Source organism: Lagenorhynchus albirostris, chromosome 1, assembly GCF_949774975.1.
Source record: "Lagenorhynchus albirostris chromosome 1, mLagAlb1.1, whole genome shotgun sequence".
NCBI classification, from domain to species: Eukaryota; Metazoa; Chordata; class Mammalia; order Artiodactyla; family Delphinidae; genus Lagenorhynchus; species Lagenorhynchus albirostris.
The window spans coordinates 22,094,765-22,112,311 of record NC_083095.1 but is presented as its reverse complement, the minus strand read 5'-3'; the positions used below and the strand labels follow the sequence as shown (position 1 = coordinate 22,112,311).

General features: G+C 39.1%; 1 protein-coding gene across 1 annotated transcript in view; it reads left to right on the top strand.

Annotated features, from left to right (window-relative positions):
* Positions 1-17,547, top strand: part of TSHR (thyroid stimulating hormone receptor) — a 165,590-nt gene that overhangs the window by 75,013 nt on the left and 73,030 nt on the right. The window lies entirely within an intron of this gene.

Below are 17,547 nucleotides of genomic sequence, written 5' to 3'. Positions count from 1 at the left end.
TTAGGGAAGCTAGAAATCTAAAGGGTAATTTCATGAATGTAAAACATCTGCCTCAAGTGTCTCGTTTCCAGGGTGTGGGAAAAGGAAAGATCGTTCGTTGAGTTCTCTCTCCATCTTACCCCCAAATTATTCAAAATTCTCGGAGGCTATTTTTCACTAAGTCAGTTTTGCTTCCTAAGAGCAAGTACAAATAGACCACTGTTGCCATGAAGCCACTGCTCTTCCAGGTCTCTGCATGGAATGAAGTGGGTCTTCAAAGAAAGAAGATCTTACATTCAGCCAAGCAAGTTCCATGTTCAAATGCCTCAGATTACAATGTCTTACCTTACGTTCTCATGACAAGCAATTATTTCCATAATGATCAGATTAAGAGGGATGACCCAGCCACAGGTCCACCCTGCACAGAATCACTATTAGCTCCATAACTATTTAAACTCCTGCAGAGTCTAGGTCAGAAGTCTAGATTGCCCTACCACTCAGGTAAGTTCCATCAGGGGGTCCCCTAGGTGTCTTTTCCTTTCAATAAATCACACTGAGAACCATCTTAGTCCTTTAGTGAGGTTCTAGTTACATCTCAGCTCAGGAGGGAAGGGGTAAAAACCTTCCTTCCCAGGAGACCTTGATCCTGGTACAAACTTTCTCATATCTTCTTCAGTGATCAGCCCTTCAAGCAAAAAAAGTAATGGAATAGAGAGCTTCATCAGTCCCCCCAAATGGGCTTCTCTTACCTTTCTCCCAGGATGGCCTCACCTCTGGATTCAAAGGTCCTGGGTTCAAATCCTTGCCAATTCATTTGTTGTGTAACCTTGAGCAAGTCAATTAACCTTACTGAACCTCAGTTTCTCTACTTGTAAAATCACAGGGGTGTTGTAAGGCTTTATGTAACATAAAGCACTTAGCCCAGCAGCAGGCACCTAGTAAACTACAGTATTCGTTCCTGTATTACTTACCTATACATAACTAAGAAGGGAAATAGCAGACTGTGGTGCTCCATCCATATCAATTTAGATCCCTTCATTGTTTCAGTGGACCCCTTCCCCAACTTCTGTGTGGTTTTGCTTCTAGCAAATCATGCTTGCTCTTTAGAGGAATGCCTGGAGCTGATTTGAGGAGTTTATAATGGACTGAAGTAGGACTAAGAAAGCCACACTCTTTCTTCGAGTGAGGACCAACTCTAAGACATGATCTATACTCCAGAGCTCTCTGTGGGACCCCGCTGAGGCTGGGACTCTGCCTGAAATCACACCTTCACTCTCACACTTCACACACACACACACACACACACACACACACACACACACACACACACTTCTCACTCTTTCCTGTCCTGCTTCCCTCTGTCCCTCTACAGTTTCCCCTAGGAATACTTCCCTAATAAATCACTTGCACACGAATCCTTGCCTCAGGGTCTGCTTCTGGACAACATGGACTAAGACAGGAAAATCCAGTGATTCTTTCTAAAACAAGAAAAATCTATTCCAAGATGTGTTGATGTCTTGACAATGTTAATAGCACCTTCTCTTGTGCACACACAAATTCCAGTCTGCTTAATGGGATATCAGATACAGTAGTAATACATAAAGCTTATCCCTAAGGTTGAAATAATAATGAAACCTTGTAAATTATTTCATGAGGGGAAAATTAGTGTTTGGCCATTTTGAGGCAACTCGTTTTATCATCCAGTTGAAATGATTTCATAAAATGGCTATTAGAAAACTTACCCCAAAAGAGTCTCATGATATGGAGAACTGAGTGTTTGTAGCCTTATAAAAAAGTAATTGATTTTTAAACTGTGGTAAGAAAGCATCTTAATGTTATTTTTTAAATAAAATTGTTTGCAGTGAGGACAATATTTATTAGCTTGTGCCTCCCTCCTTCCCCACCAAGAAAAACTCCTTGTGAGCCATTTTCTTGTATGATTTGTGGAACAAAATCAGGAAAATGTGTGGAGTAAGATAGCATCTAAAAATGAGGCAGATAAGACTTCCCTCGTGGTCCAGTGGGTAAGACTCCACACTGCCAATGCAGGGGGCTCAGGTTTGATCCCTGGTCGGGGAACTAGATCCCACAAGCATGCCACAGCTAAGAGTCTGCATGCCACAACAAAGAAGTCCGCATGCTGCAATGAAGATCCCGTGTGCCGCCACTAAGACCCAATACAGCCAAAATAAATTAATAAATTAATTTAAATAAAATAAAATAAAAATGAGGCACAAATAACCAGTAAGGCTTGGTCACTTTGTATAACCCAATACTTTGAGGAAGGAATGAAGTAGAAAAAGGAAGGGAGGAAGAAACTTTGTAGCGAATTTTGGAGGTTCATCAGGAGCGGGTTTGAAAGAAGGGAGAAGCAGAGGAAGGGCTTTTAAAGATGTGTTGTGAGGATTAAGAATGATTCCCCTTTGGAGACCAGCTCAGTGCTTTGTGACCACCTAGAGGGGTTGGATAGGGAGGCTGGGAGGGAGGGAGATGCAAGAGGGAAGAGATATGGGGACATATGTATATGTATAGCTGATTCACTTTGTTATAAAGCAGAAACTAACACACCATTGTAAAGCAATTATACTCCAATAAAGATGTTAAAACAAAAAAAGAATGATTCCCCTTTGAACCCTCCTGCACTGTTGGTGGGAATGTAAGTTGGTGCAGCCACTATGGAGAACAGTATGGAGGTTCCTCAGAAAACTAAAAATAGAATTACCATATGATCCAGCAGTCCCACTCCTGGGCATATACATGGACAAAACTATAATTCAAAAAGATACGTGTACCCATATGCTCATAGCAACCCTATACCCAATAGCCAAAACATGGAAACAACCTAAACGTTCATCAACAGATGAATGGATAAAGAAGATGTGGTACATATATACAATGGAATACTACTCAGCCATTAAAAAGAATGAAATAATGCCATTTGCAGCAACATGGATGCAACTAGAGATTGTCATACGAAGTGAATTAAGTCAGAAAGAGAAAGACAAATACCATATGATATCACTTATATCTGGAATCTAAAATATGGCACAAATGAACCAATCTACAAAACAGAAACAGACTCACAAACACAGAGAACAGATTTGCAGTTGCCAAAGGGGAGCGGGGGAGGGAGAGGGATGGACTGGGAGTTTGGGGCTGGTAGATGCAAACTATTACATTTAGGATGGATAAACAACAAGGTCCTACTGTATAGCACAGGAAACTATATCCAATCTCTTTGGATAAACCATAATGTAAAAGAATATCAAAAAGAGAGTGTCTATATATATATATATATGTGTGTGTGTGTATCACTGAGTCAGTGTGCTGTACAGAAGAGATTGCCACAACATTGTAAATCAGCTATAGTTCAAATTAAAAAAAAGAATGGTTCCCATTTAACACTAACTAACTCCCACAAGTAAAGACAGGACTTCCTTTTACTGACTTAACAATATCTCTTTGCAAATGACATTGCAGTGAGCCTAGGTCACATGGGGCCTTGAGTTATTTCTGAACTAATATCAACCTCTACCTTTCCCTATTCGCTAAATCAGAATCAATTTCAGTTTGAAAATGAGAGACCTCTGTTCTCTTCAAACCACTTCTTTATCCCTATAATTGGGAGGGCAAATATTATGATATAAGAAGTTAAATGCTTGTTAATTATAATACCTATTAATACTATTATAATCACAATCATAAAATTTTCATTTACCTTCAGTTAGTTTGTTTTACCTGGTGGTCATTATAACCCTGTGGGTTAATGAGAAGAGATACTATTCTCCACACGTGAAAAAAAATTGAGGCTCAGAGAGTTTAAAATTCACCTAAAGTCACAGAGACAGTTATTAGCAGAGTTGAGATTGGCCAGCCCAGTCAAAAGGCAGCTAAACTCTCTCCCCCATTGTACTGATGGAACACAGGTGGTAAAATAAACACTAACAATGCTACATGGAGAAGAATCATTTCTAGTTTGCCTCTTTACAGGTTATCAAACTCTGTTATTACCCAAGTTTTCAAGTAACTTTGCAACCAGGATAGAAATAATAGAGGGAAAGAGAACAGTGGACATGAAGCTTAACTTCTGTCATTCTGCAGGTGCTTATTAAATCAATCCTACTACATTTATCTCAGCTTGGTGAGGTTTATTATGATAAGATGTGGCTACTCTTAGCAATATGTGATACACGTAAAATTCATAGCACAATATTTGACTGGGTATTTTAGTTATCTATTATTGCAATAAAAAATTAGAGGTTTAAAGCAACCATTTTATTATATCTAAATTATAATCAGGAATTATATAATCTAAATTATAATCAGGGTAGGATAAGATATAGCTGAATCATTCTCATGGCATCATCAGAGTTCACTTAATGGTATTTGTGTGACAAATGGGTGTCGCTGGAGAGCCCAAGGTGTGTTCCTTCACATGTCTGCTGCTTCGTGGGGATGGCTGAATGCTGGTCTCAGGTGGGACTGTGACTGGAGCTCCTACACTCTTCATTTCAGGGTAGTCAAACTTCTTTCATGACAGTTCAGGGCCCTCTAGGTATTCAAAGACACCCATGCAGAAGCTTCAAGACATCTTCTAATCTAACCACAAAATGCAAGAACACTACTTCTACCACATTCTTTGGTCAAGCAACCAAGGCTAGCCCAAATTCAAGGGGAGGAAAATTTGTGGCCATCTTTTTACTACCACAGTGGACATCAGTAAATCTTTCTTTCCCTTAAGTAACAGTTTCCACATTATCTTATCTCTCTAAGCAATAGGAATTTTTTTTAAAAAAAAAAAGACAGGAGGGGCTTCCCTGGTGGCTCAGTGGTTGAGAGTCTGCCTGCCGATGCAGGGGACAAGGGTTCGTGCCCCCGTCCGGGAAGATCCCACATGCCGCGGAGCGGCTGGGCCCGTGAGCCATGGCCGCCGAGCCTGCGCGTCCGGAGCCTGTGCTCCGCAACGGGAGAGGCCACAACAGTGAGAGGCCCGCATATTGCAAAAAAAAAAAAAAAAAATAGTAAAAAAAAAAGGACAGGAAAAATGATCCATAAAAAAGAGAAAATCAGTTGATAACAACAGACCCATAATGACAGAGATGATGGAATTAACAATGACACAAATTTTCTGTTATAAGTCTTCTAAAGAAACTCAAGAAAAGAAAACATAACCATAATGAGGAGAGAAATGGAAGATATGGAGAAGACCCAAATGGAATTCTATGGTTAAAAATACATAAAATGAAAAATTAACTGGATGGGCTTAATAGCATTAAACACTACAAAGTGAAAAATATTAAGACTTTGAAGACTTAGCAATAGAAAATATCCAAAATTGAGTACAGAGGGGAAAAAAGATATTTAAAAAAATGAAGAGTGCATCAATGACCTGTATGACAAAATCAAGTCTTTAATACACATGTAATTGGAGTTCCAAAAGGAGATGAGAGAGAAAGGGAACAAAAGAAAATTTTGAGGCAGTAATGACCCAAACTTTTCCAAATCTGATAAAAACTCTACGCCCACAAGTCCAAGAAGCTCTAATGAAGCAGAAGAAGAAGAAACAGAAAGAAAGCTACACCAGGGCACATCATAATCGAATTGCTGAAAATCAGTGATAAAGAGAATATCTTAAAAACAGCCATAGAAAAAAATAAATACACAGAGTTCTTGTCAGAAACTCCACAGATTGGAATGCAACAGAATGACATCTTTAAGTACTGAAAGAAAGAAAAAGCTGTTAACCTATAATTTTATGCCCAGTGAAAATATCTTTCCATATTGAAAGCAAAATAAAGACTTTTTCTGATAAAAGTTGAGTAAAGTCATTGCTAGCAGACCTGCACTAACAACAACAAGAAGAATAACATGTTAAAGGAAGTTCTTTAGGCAGGAAAAAAACAATACCAAATGGAAATTTGGATCTACATAAATGTATGAAGAGCAGCAGAAGTGGTAGGGAGGAAGACTGTGGTTTGAAATCAGTGTATAACACTTAAGACGCAAGCACAGAAAAGAAAATTAACTCATTCAAAAAATTAACACCTGAAATGCAAATTAGGAATGAGAAGAACTTGCGTTTTGATCATTTGTTAAATAAAATTATTTTTCTTCTCCCTAACAACAACAGCAACAACAAAAACATACACACACACAGACACACATACACACACATCTCCTTCAAAAATATTTGACCCTGGTATTTAACATTTCTGAATAGAATATATATATGATAAATCTATGCATACTAACTCTTGGATGTTTCACTCTTTGTCCTGACTGGTTTGAAAGTTTCCTAAGCCAATAGTCTTTTATCCCTGGATAAAATTCACTGACAGTACTTTGAAATTTTAATGAGAGATGATGAACTTAATGAACTGCCAATTTGCACATGACTACGAGAAAAAAATGTTAATGTTACCCTCTGCCAAAGCCTGCATTGCCATTTTTAAGGAAAGCTACTTTCCGAACACTGGACAGATGGCAAGTGTTCACCAAGTGCCTTTTTTTTTTTTTTTTTTTTTTTTTTTACGGTACGCGGGCCTCTCACTGTTGTGGCCTCTCCCGCCGCAAAGCACAGGCTCCGGACGCACAGACTCAGCGGCCATGGCCCACGGGCCCAGCCGCTCCGCGGCACGTGGGATCCTCGCGGACCGGGGCACGAACCCGTGTCCCCTGCATCGGCAGGCGGACTCTCAACCACTGCGCCACCAGGGAAGCCCTCACCAAGTGCTTTTATCTGGAGTACAAACTGGAGGCCAGCTACGTTTATGGGCATCATTTTATATAAGACCTCATGCATTATAATTCCTGACATTCATTCAGTATTGTGTGATATATAATTCACTTTTCATTTCTCCTCATAATAACTGAGAAGAGTGGATAATATCATCACCCTTCTTTGGTTAAGGTTCAAAAAGCCTTGACTCCCAGTCGATCACCCTGCTTCTTTCACTGACACTTTTAATCCTTCAGATTCTGTTATAAATGATAGTCTTCTGGTTTCAGCTTAAATCAGTTCTTTGGAGAGGACTTCTTATGCACTTGCACAGATCTGGGCTCTTCCTTCATAGCATTAACACAGTGATAATAATATAGTAAGTTAACTGTATTAAATAGCTTTTTTAATGTCTAGCTCCTCCACTGGTCTCAGCTTCATGAAGGCAGGATGTCCATCTGAGTTGTTTATCATTGCATTCCCCTCACCATGCGTGGTGCCTGGAACATGGTAAACACTCAACATATGTGTAGTACTAAATATGTGTTGATTCCTAAAGTGCCTCTGGGTCACACCACAACAAAGGAAAGAACCTATGGTTATGTAGTTTCAGAACACCGTATGTTTGTATACTTTATAGTGGAAGGCTTGCAGGACTGCTATTACTTTATTATATGAACTTAAGTCACTCAACCTTTCCTCATATTATTCATCCATAAAATAACAAGGTTTAGACAAATATATAGGTTTTAAACAGTGCTCCTCAAAGCCTAAAATGCTCCATGAGGGTTGAGGAAATGTTAAAGGGAACCATTTACATTTTTTCTTTTATTTACATACCAAGTAAGACTACCACACAAAGTAAACAGTAGTCCAAAGCTCTGTAATAAAATATTCCCAATAATATTGAGGCTGCACTGTAATGCTCCCTCGTAAATTAGAAACAAATGAAATAGAGGAAATTTTTAAAGTAACACATAATGGATCATAATAGAGATATATAAAATCTCTTAAAGGAAATACAACAACCTCATGCAATCTAGTTGAAGAAAATATCCATCTGGCAGAGAACTGATCAGCCATAAACGCAGAGAGAAAGTGGAGTCACACATGAGAATTGTGGACGTTCCTGTCTAGTCAATGTCCAAGACAAATGAAACTTAAACCAGTGAATGTAAAGTGCTGTGATCCCACAGGCAAGGTCATTCCTTGTAAGAAGTGGTGATGTTAGGCTTTCTTAGCCTGAGAGCATTAAAAAAGTGAGTTCCTCTCCTTCTTTTGATGGATTTCATGCTCTACAAGCAATCTTCTGAATCTGTCTTGGTTCCCTACAATAGTCTGCTCACAAGAAAACACGGGCTTGGCATCATGACTACTCTGGTCCATGTGACAGTTTTATTTCTCATCATCGATTAATACATTGGCAAACCGATTTGTATGTTTTTATTTCTTTAAAAAAAACAATTCATCTAGTGTTCAACCACTATGTGCCAGACATTGTTCTAGGTGCTTCTAACAATAATTTGTTAAATCTTCATGGCAATCCTATGAGGTAGGTATTATTATTATCATCTACATTTCATACTTTGCAGAACAGCAGTAGTGTATACTGAAGAATCTGATGTCTTTTTGCCTGTGATTAAAACCCTGCTCTCCTACTGAACAGCTCTGTGGCTTTTAGCAAGTTATTTAACCTTCTTGTATCTCAGATCATCATCTGTAAAATGGGGATAATAATATTACATAACTCTCACGGCTGTTATGGTGATGAAGTAATAAATGTAATGTACTTTCATAGTGCCTGGCTCAGAGCTATGTAGATATTTATCATTTTCAATTTACATCCTTGTTGTACTAGTCTGGATTTTCCAAAGAAATAGAATACATACATATATATTCTATATACAGAGACATAGGCAGAGGGAGAAGGATTTTTTACAATAAGGCATTGGCTCACATGGTAATGGAGGCTGAGAAGTCTGAGACCTGCAGTTGGAAAGCTGGAAACACAAGAGAGCTGACAGTATATTTCCAGTCTGAGTCCAAAGACCTGAGAATCAGGAGAGACTGTATGTAAGTTCCAGTTAAGTCCGAGTCCAAAGGCAGGAAAAGACCAGTGTCCCAGCTGGAAGATAGGCAGGCAGAGAGAAAGAATTTTCTCTCTTATACAGCCTTCTTTTTTCTATTCAAGCCTTCAATGAATTGGATGAGGTCCATCCACAATGGGGAGGGAAATCTACTTTACTCAGCCTACTCATTCAAATGTTTACCTCATCCAGAAATACCCTCACAGACACAACCAGAATAATGTTTAACCAAATATCTGGGCACTCTATGGCCCTGTCAAGTTGACACACAAAATTAACCTTCACACTTGGGTTTACAAATATACTTTTTTACATGACTGTGCATATCTCCAAATCCTTTAGCAGTTAAAAATACCAATCATGTGGTATTGGGAAATACCAATTGGTATTTACATACACATCTACCAGTCTGGCTTAAATTTAAAGGACAGATAATACCAGGTGTTGGTGAGGATGCAGAGTTAACTGGAACTCCCATCCATCACTGGTAAGAGGGAACATGGTACAGTCACTTTGGAAACCAGCAGTTTTTGTTATAATTAAGTGTATATTTACCTATGATTCATAAATCCCACTCCTAGGTATTTACCTAAGAGCAGTGATTGTATATGCCCATAAAAAATTTGCACACGGATGTTCATAGAAGCTTTAAACATAATAACCCCAATTGGAAAAATATCAATTATAGAATGAATAAACAAATGATGTGTATTCATAGTTAGCAATAAAAAAGAACAGGCAACAACATGGACGAATCTCAAAACCATTATGTTGAACAAAAGAAGCCAGACAGAAAAGGGTGGCTAATGTATGATTACATTTATGTGAAGTTAACAAAAAGAGCAATCTGAGAGGGACGGGGTTACTGACTGGAAAGGGGCACAAGGGAACTTTCTCAGGTGATGGAGATATTCTATATTTTGATCTAGGTCCCCGTCACATGGAGGTATGTGTTCATATATGTAAAGTATAAGTATACCTACCTATACTGGATGAAATAAAAATTCATATTTTAAGGTAAGACAAGAAAAATTTAAACATAAAATTTTTCTCTGCCCTTTGGCCTCCTCCCTCCCCTCTAGTGCACATTGTGTGTCTACATTATAGGTTAACCAGACCTCCCCAACAGCAGAAATAACTGCTCAACCCTAAAGATCAATTTTCTCCTTCTGGCGCCAGCCATGTAACTCCTCGGAAGATAACATTCCTTTCTCAATCCTAGAAGGAGTCACAATGACTCACTACTCCCCTGTATGTGCGGACATCTCTGGTGAACTGTATGTACATTGCCAGTGTATCATTTCCCTTAAAGATAGCGACTGGTGTGGAACAGACTATTCACACGACCTGGGGAGATACTGGCCCACACCCAGTGGAAGTTCTTAGCTTAAATACTTAACGGATGACCTACTAATATTACTAGTCATATACTTGTATTCTGCCTAATTGTACAAGATTATTGTTTCTTATATTACCAAATGTGTGACTGAGGCTCAGATAAAATTAATGATGATTAGGCACCTTGAAACCTAATTGATCAAATTTATAATTCTATAAGATCAATTGCTGTAATAGTGTAACTCTAATTATGAGAAGAAGCAACAAGAGGGAACCATTTCCTGGACCCCGACAGACAGGTAGTCCAGAGGATTTGGGCTACTGTTAACAGGGCCTGCTTCAGTAACAGCACACTGAACGGCCTATCAACGAAATCCTCACCTGACCTGGGGGTGAGCATTCCTAGCACCGTGGGACAAATTGCTCATGAAATGCCTCCCAAACCTTGGTTGAAATTAAGACCGAAAGGGAAGGGATTATAAAATAAAGAATGTTGGGCTTCCCTGGTGGCACAGTGGTTGAGAGTCCGCCTGCCGATGCAGGGGACACGGGTTCGTGCCCCGGTCCAGGAGGATCCCACGTGCCGCGGAGCGGCTGGGCCCGCGAGCCATGGCCGCTGAGCCTGCGTGTCCGGAGCCTGTGCTCCGCAACGGGAGAGGCCACAACAGTGAGAGGCCCAAGTACCGCAAAAAATAATAATAATAAAAATAAAGAAAGAAAGAATGTTGTCCACTATCCAGGCCTACACATTAGCCACTGCAGTCGCTGACCTGCAATACACCTTGAAAGGAATTCATGGCGAAGATCAGGAAAAGGCACTCTGTGCTTTGGGAAAACTGGCAGAACAGACCTTCAGATAGATATTTTCAGGGGAAAGTTTTTATAAACCTGGATTCTTGCATCTTCCCATACTTAGAAAAGCACTAAACTATTAACTAAGACGTCTGTTCCTTGTGACTAGCAGCAAATTTCTACTGAGATGTGTGTTTGATTGTATATACCCCATTCACCAAGATCCAATGTATACTGGCCTTCCCCTTTACCTCTTCAGAGCAGTTCTCAAAGCTCTCTGAGAGACTGTGTCCTGGGTTATAATTCTTAGACTGGCTCAAATAAAAATTTCCATTTCATTCTTAGACTGACTATTGATTAATTTTTTCATTGACACACTGGTATACCCTTAAGTAGCTAAGTAGACATTTAAGATTTGTGCATCTTACTGGACACAAATTATACTTGTGAAAAAATTTCAATACAATAAGTATCCCAAATGAAATAAAACTAAATTAAATATGTATTTTTCAATCTGGAAACCAAGCATCATAAATAGAAAACTCTCTCCCAGATGACGTAAGCTGGACAATTTCCATAAGCCAGATCTGTCAGGCCATTGCTTGGGTTTCTAAGTCTCGGATCACAAAAATTAAAGCCCAAACGGAAACTGTCTGTCCCAAAATGATGACTCATAGGCGCCTCTGGAATCTGGGTATTGCAGTTTCACACCTTGCGCTGCAGGCATCACCTGGTATTTTTGTACTGTTTGTAAATAATTCAGCAGCAGCCCTGACTGAAATCCCACTCTACCACCAAAACCAGAAAACACAACTTAGTACAGATTAAAATTTGTTCATACTTAAACATACGGCCTCTATGTAAAGAGTGCCAACTATTTGACTGTGTGATTCTTCTGGGTCTACATCCCTGATATTAATCCCTGTGCTTGCTGCACTCTCTCACAACTCACCACAGAGTTAGAAAAAAAAAAAAAATTGGCACAGTGGTAAAACAAATTCACCAATGAGAATTTTTTTCTCAGCCAAGTAGAAACAATGGGAAAACAATAAATGTCATATTTAATATTGTCCGGTTTATAGGGTACAACTTCACAACATATAAGTATCTGGATTATTTGCACCAATTCTCTCTTCTTCTACTGCCAGTACTTTTTATGGTCACACTTGGCACATCTAAATGAATTATCAGTTGATTGAAACAGGTATTTAATAAAAAGGAGGTTTTACAGATCTGCTAGTCAACACAGTGCCTGTAGTTAACAATAATGTATTGTTCACTAAAGATTTGTTTAGCAGGTAGATCTCATGTTAAATGTTCTTAACACACACGCGAAAACCAAGAAAAAACAAACAAAGAAAAGGGGACACAGGAAACTTTTGGAGGCGATAGATATGTCTATTCCCTTTATTGTGGTTTCATGGGTGCATGAAACCCATATGGGTGCATATGGCCAAACTCATCACATTGTATACATTAATTATGTATAGTTTTTTGTATGTCAATTAACCTCCACAAAGCTGTTAAAAATAGAATTAATGTAATTCTGAATAAAAAATACTTTCTCCTAAAATTTTTTTTAACTAAAAAAATAAATAAAAAGGAGCCCTTGAAATGCAGATGACAAGGGAATTCCCTGGCGGTCCAGTGGTTAGGATGCCAAAAAAAAAAAAAACAAAGAAATGCCGATGACAATATTAAACAAACAAGCTTGGTGCAGAATCACAAAATATTCTCAGCCTGGGCTTCCCTGGTGGCACAGTGGCTAAGAATCTACCTGCCAATGCAGGAGACATCGGTTCAAGCCCTGGTCCAGGAAGATTCCACACGCCCTGGAGCAACTAAGCCCATGCGCCACAGCTACTGAGCCTGTGCTCTAGAGCCCATGAGCCACAACAAGAGAAGCCACTGCAGTGAGAAGCCCGCGCACCGCAACGAAGAGTAGCCCACGCTCACAGCAACTAGAGAAAAGCCCGCACACAGGAATGAGGACCCAACGCAGCCAAAAATAAAAAAATAAATTTATAAAAAAATAAAATATTCTCAGCCTGATTGCCAAGAGACCAAAAATGTGACACACAAGTGAAAAGTTTGGTGTTTCTGGACCACACAAGCTCAGCCATGGCAAAGAAGATCAGCAGGGATTCTCAACTCATGAGATTCAGTCTGGCTCATCTGCTCATACTCCACATTCTTTATCAAGTAAAGGCTGTAATGGGAAACCTGAAGCATTGCTTAATTAAAACCTCACCCACATGTACACACTGACACACAAACTATGTATTATGAGTCCAGAAACCTTGTAAAATACAAGACACTGGAATGTTGATAAAATTTCAGTGAAATGAGCCTACTATCATGCAAGATTACTGTGAAAAATTTAATTGCGCTAACTGTTCTTTTTGGAACATAGAGAACTATCTCCTCTCTTTAGTAGCATTAATCAGATTTCCCTCTTCCATCGCTACTGCAAGAACAAAGACGGTACTTAAAACTGGATCCTATTCGGCAAAATCTGTAAGTCAATCAGTGGCATCTCACATGCATTTCGATTTCTGCACTGCAGCTTCCAAATGCAGATATTTGAGAAATATAAATCTTGCCTGCTCAAAGCCCAAAGGAAACATTTGACTCTAAGTCATATTCTCACTGATACTTCTTGGTTAAATAAGTCTTAGAAAAACAAATTAAATTACATCAGCAGCTTAAATATTTATTCTCTCTTGTAATTTCCATATCTTAAAGCCAACCTGTTTAACTATTAAATGTACATAGTCCACTTAGGATACAAAACTATAGCTGTAAACTTTTTTCCCCAATGACTTATATGTGATGCCTTAGTCATTAATAGTAAATACCGATACTATTTGTATAAAGTAAGGCTTCTGAGTTTTTTCATTCTATTTTAGAGAGAATAATCATTGCCTTCTTATTTTGAACCATCAAAAAAAAATAAAAAAGCAGAGTCTCTTCTGTACCTGGTGTATTTTCATACGAAATAAACATTATTTTGATGCTAATCCTTTGGATAATAGTATAACACCTTGAAGCTTTTCTAATGTATTTATCAAAAGAATATACTCTTAGATATGTATTTTTCTCTTCCAAAAATATTCAAAATGTATTCTGAAAGTAAAATAAAACATTTTGGCCAAATAATTACAATCATTTGCTTTCTTTCCTCTCCCATCTGCTTTTAAAGCAGTAATCACAGGCTTCCCTGGTGGCGCAGTGGTTGAGAGTCCGCCTGCCGATGCAGGGGACATGGGTTCGTGCCCCGGTCTGGGAAGATCCCACATGCCGCGGAGCAGCTGGGCCCGTGAGCCATGGCTGCTGAGCCTGCGCTCCGCAACAGGAGAGACCACAACAGTGAGATGCCCGCGTAAAGCAAAAAAAAAAAAAAGAAACTTTGAATAAAGTTCTGCTTTTGAAAATATAGACAATGGAAAGACTATTGTGCATATTGTATCATTAGTAAGACAGCTGTACTGAGATACGTAATTCTTATCCGTGCATTTATATGGGTGGCTTTCTTTGATGAGAAATCTGGCTGAGAAGAATATCTTGTTTGTGCAATCAAGCAAAATGTTAGCATTTCAAAAATGATTGTCTTTTAAAACACGTTCTGCAAGTAGGTGAGGGAAAAAAAATATTTCCCTTCTACTCCTCTAGGTTCTCAGCTAGGGCTTTGTAACCAAACACAGAGTGGCAAGAGAAAAGCATACAAATATATTTAATGCAAGTTTTACATGACATGGGAGCATTTATGAAGAAATGAAGACTTGAAGAAGTGATTAAACTTGAGCATTCTTATGCTAGGTTTAATGAAGATAGGAAAGTGGTGGGAAAATGTGATAGGACAAAGGGGTATGAGCTGAGAATAGTAAACTAGGGGAAATTTGCAAGGTCTGTTCATTCAGAATCCCCTCGGCATCCCTCTGTCTTCTGTGATAAGGCTGCTCCTTTCCTCCGGGGAGGGCACCTCTCACATGAGGGTCTTAGGGCTTGCTTCAGAGTGTGAAGGGGAGTCAGAGAATCCTTCCTACACCTCTGCTTCTCAGATTCCTCCAGCTTATTCAGTATGCCAACACAATATGTTTTGGGATAGTGTGTCCTGAACTCCATCAACTACAACCAACTCAGTAGTAGGTAAAAGATCTTTGTTCTGACTTAAAGTGTGTATGTGTTTACGTGTGTGAAAGAGAAAAAGAGAATCCAAGAAACGTGTATTACAAATTTCAGAAATTCATATATTGGAAAATGATATAAACATTATTTGAAACTTTAACCAAAGGCTATTAAATTGCATTTAGATGTTATTTCTGTTCCAAGTCAAACTTCTCTGAAACCATTGTTACTCTAATTTTCTTTTAAATTAAGTATAGTTTCTTTACTTTTAAAGACAGAATAAACCCCCAAATTTTTAGCCAATGAAAGTTACAAATTAAGTCCGCATTACCTACAAGCAGCGTGCAAAATCTTAGATAAATATGCCCTCAATATCCATGCCTTAGGACATGCTCTATAAGTAAGACTATCTGTGAGCTTAAGTAAGTCTCTTCGGGTGATACCCAACAGGTGTGTACCTTATCCTTTGTTTTCCTTAGGCATGGCCCAATTTTACTGGGAGATTTTAGTCCCAACGACTTGTTATTCTCAATTCTTTTTAACTTCAGAAACTTGGATCTGGACCAACAGGCTTTTAATCAATCCAATTAAGGGAATGTAAGTGGGAGACCTGTGAGGGAGTACAGGTAATCTATGGGACCTGAATTTCTGGAAACATATGAAGGCATATTGCACTTTATGCTGAATCACCAGTGTTGCAAAGGGCTGACAATCTACCCTTTTATCATTCAGGTTGCCTCCCTCTGCCCCCTTTTATAAATTAATTTGGTTTCACTGAGGCTTTGATTAGGTAAGTTACAGATGTATTTCTTGATAGACAGACATGATGTACTGGGTAAAAGGAATGGCTATAAATAGGTCTTAGTAACGTGGTGATAAGATGTCAGGGGAGGGGTAGTGTTCTATATTCCTGTGATTAGGTACTTTAGTGAGCCTATGCCTCTGGAATGTGAACTTCACAAGTGTTTCTCAGTTTTTTTCTCTCCCCCCTAGGTAGGACAGAATGGCTAGAGTGAGCTGGAGTTGTGTATTTCCCTTCCACAGGGTCTGGATAACTAGTTTCCCCTAAGGGTAGGCCTTGTTAAAAAGAACAGAGTGCTCTGATGTACAGTTGGCCCTTGAACAACATGGCTTTGAACTGCATGGGTCCACTCATTCGTGGATTTTCTTCAGTAGTAAATACTACAATACTACTTGATCCAGCAGTGGTTGGTTGAATCTGCAGATGCAGAACTGCAGATACTGAAGGCCAACTATAAAGTTATACGTGGATTTCTGACTGTGTGGGCATTGGTGCCCCTAACTAACCCCTCCATTGTTAAAGGGTCAACTGTATTTCCAGATGGTTCCTTTTCCCCTCCCTGTGACAGAAGCACAAAGGGATTTTTCCCTAGTGTTTACTCTTAGAACCTTGTGGAACTCCTGGAGGTAAATCTCACAAAATTGTGGAAGTCCGCCTGTGACTAGGTTCTCCTAGAATTTCCAACTCTCAGAGTTGCCTGCACTGCACCTCTGGCAATTGGTCAATCACAGCTCAGGTTTTCCTACCCTACCCTGGCACTGGTTCCCCCTTATAGTTTTTGCTCATGAGTCTCTGCTCTGGGAAGTAGGGACTCCTTGTATTTACCTGTCTCTCCAGTCCTGGGGACAGTGGTTTGCCCTATGTCTTCCCCTGTCCCACAGATCCAAGAAGAGCTGTTGATTTTTCAGTCTGTTCAACTTTTTGCTTACTGTTAGGAGGGAGGGGTGACTTCCAGGCTCCAGTCGTGCAGAACCAGAAACCAGAAATTCTAAATATATTTCAATCCCTGCAAAAATTAGTAGTTCAAAGAGTACATAGATCAAGGAAATAGATTACTGAGAAAAAACCCTGCAGCCTAGAAGGAAAAATACACAATCTCAGTATGATGTCTTTTTAAAAGGTAGCAAATGAACAATGTGTAATTACCAACATTTAAATGGCAAAAACAGACCCGCAGAGAAGAGGATAAGCACGGTGAGGCATTGGCTTTTTGCAAAGCCAGCTTAGAACAGTAAGTACACCTTTCTCCATACGGAATTCTATTCAAGCAGTTGCTATAACAAAGAAAGACAATAAAAAATGGAGGATCAAGGTGGAGACATACTGGAATGCATAAAGAGGTCTCATTGAGTAAGGAAACCACTCTCCACCTTCTGAAAAGTAACCGAAAAGCAAACTGGAAGAAAAGGCACAACCTTTTGGTTGCATATGCAACAAAGACATCATGATCCTGAGAAGAATTAGCTCCTTGTCAGTCATTTATTTCCAAATTGCAGCAAGTTGACGATAAGATCAAGGTAATGGTTGCTTGGGCAAAAAGATTATAATCATACCACTATATTTAATCTTTAAGATATATCAAATGCATTTAATCCTCTTAATACATACTCTGGTGGCATTTCAAGATATTTCCATTGACCGTGAATTCAGTAGTCCTAATAAACTTGTGAATATATTATGTTGCCCTTCCATTAACAAATTAA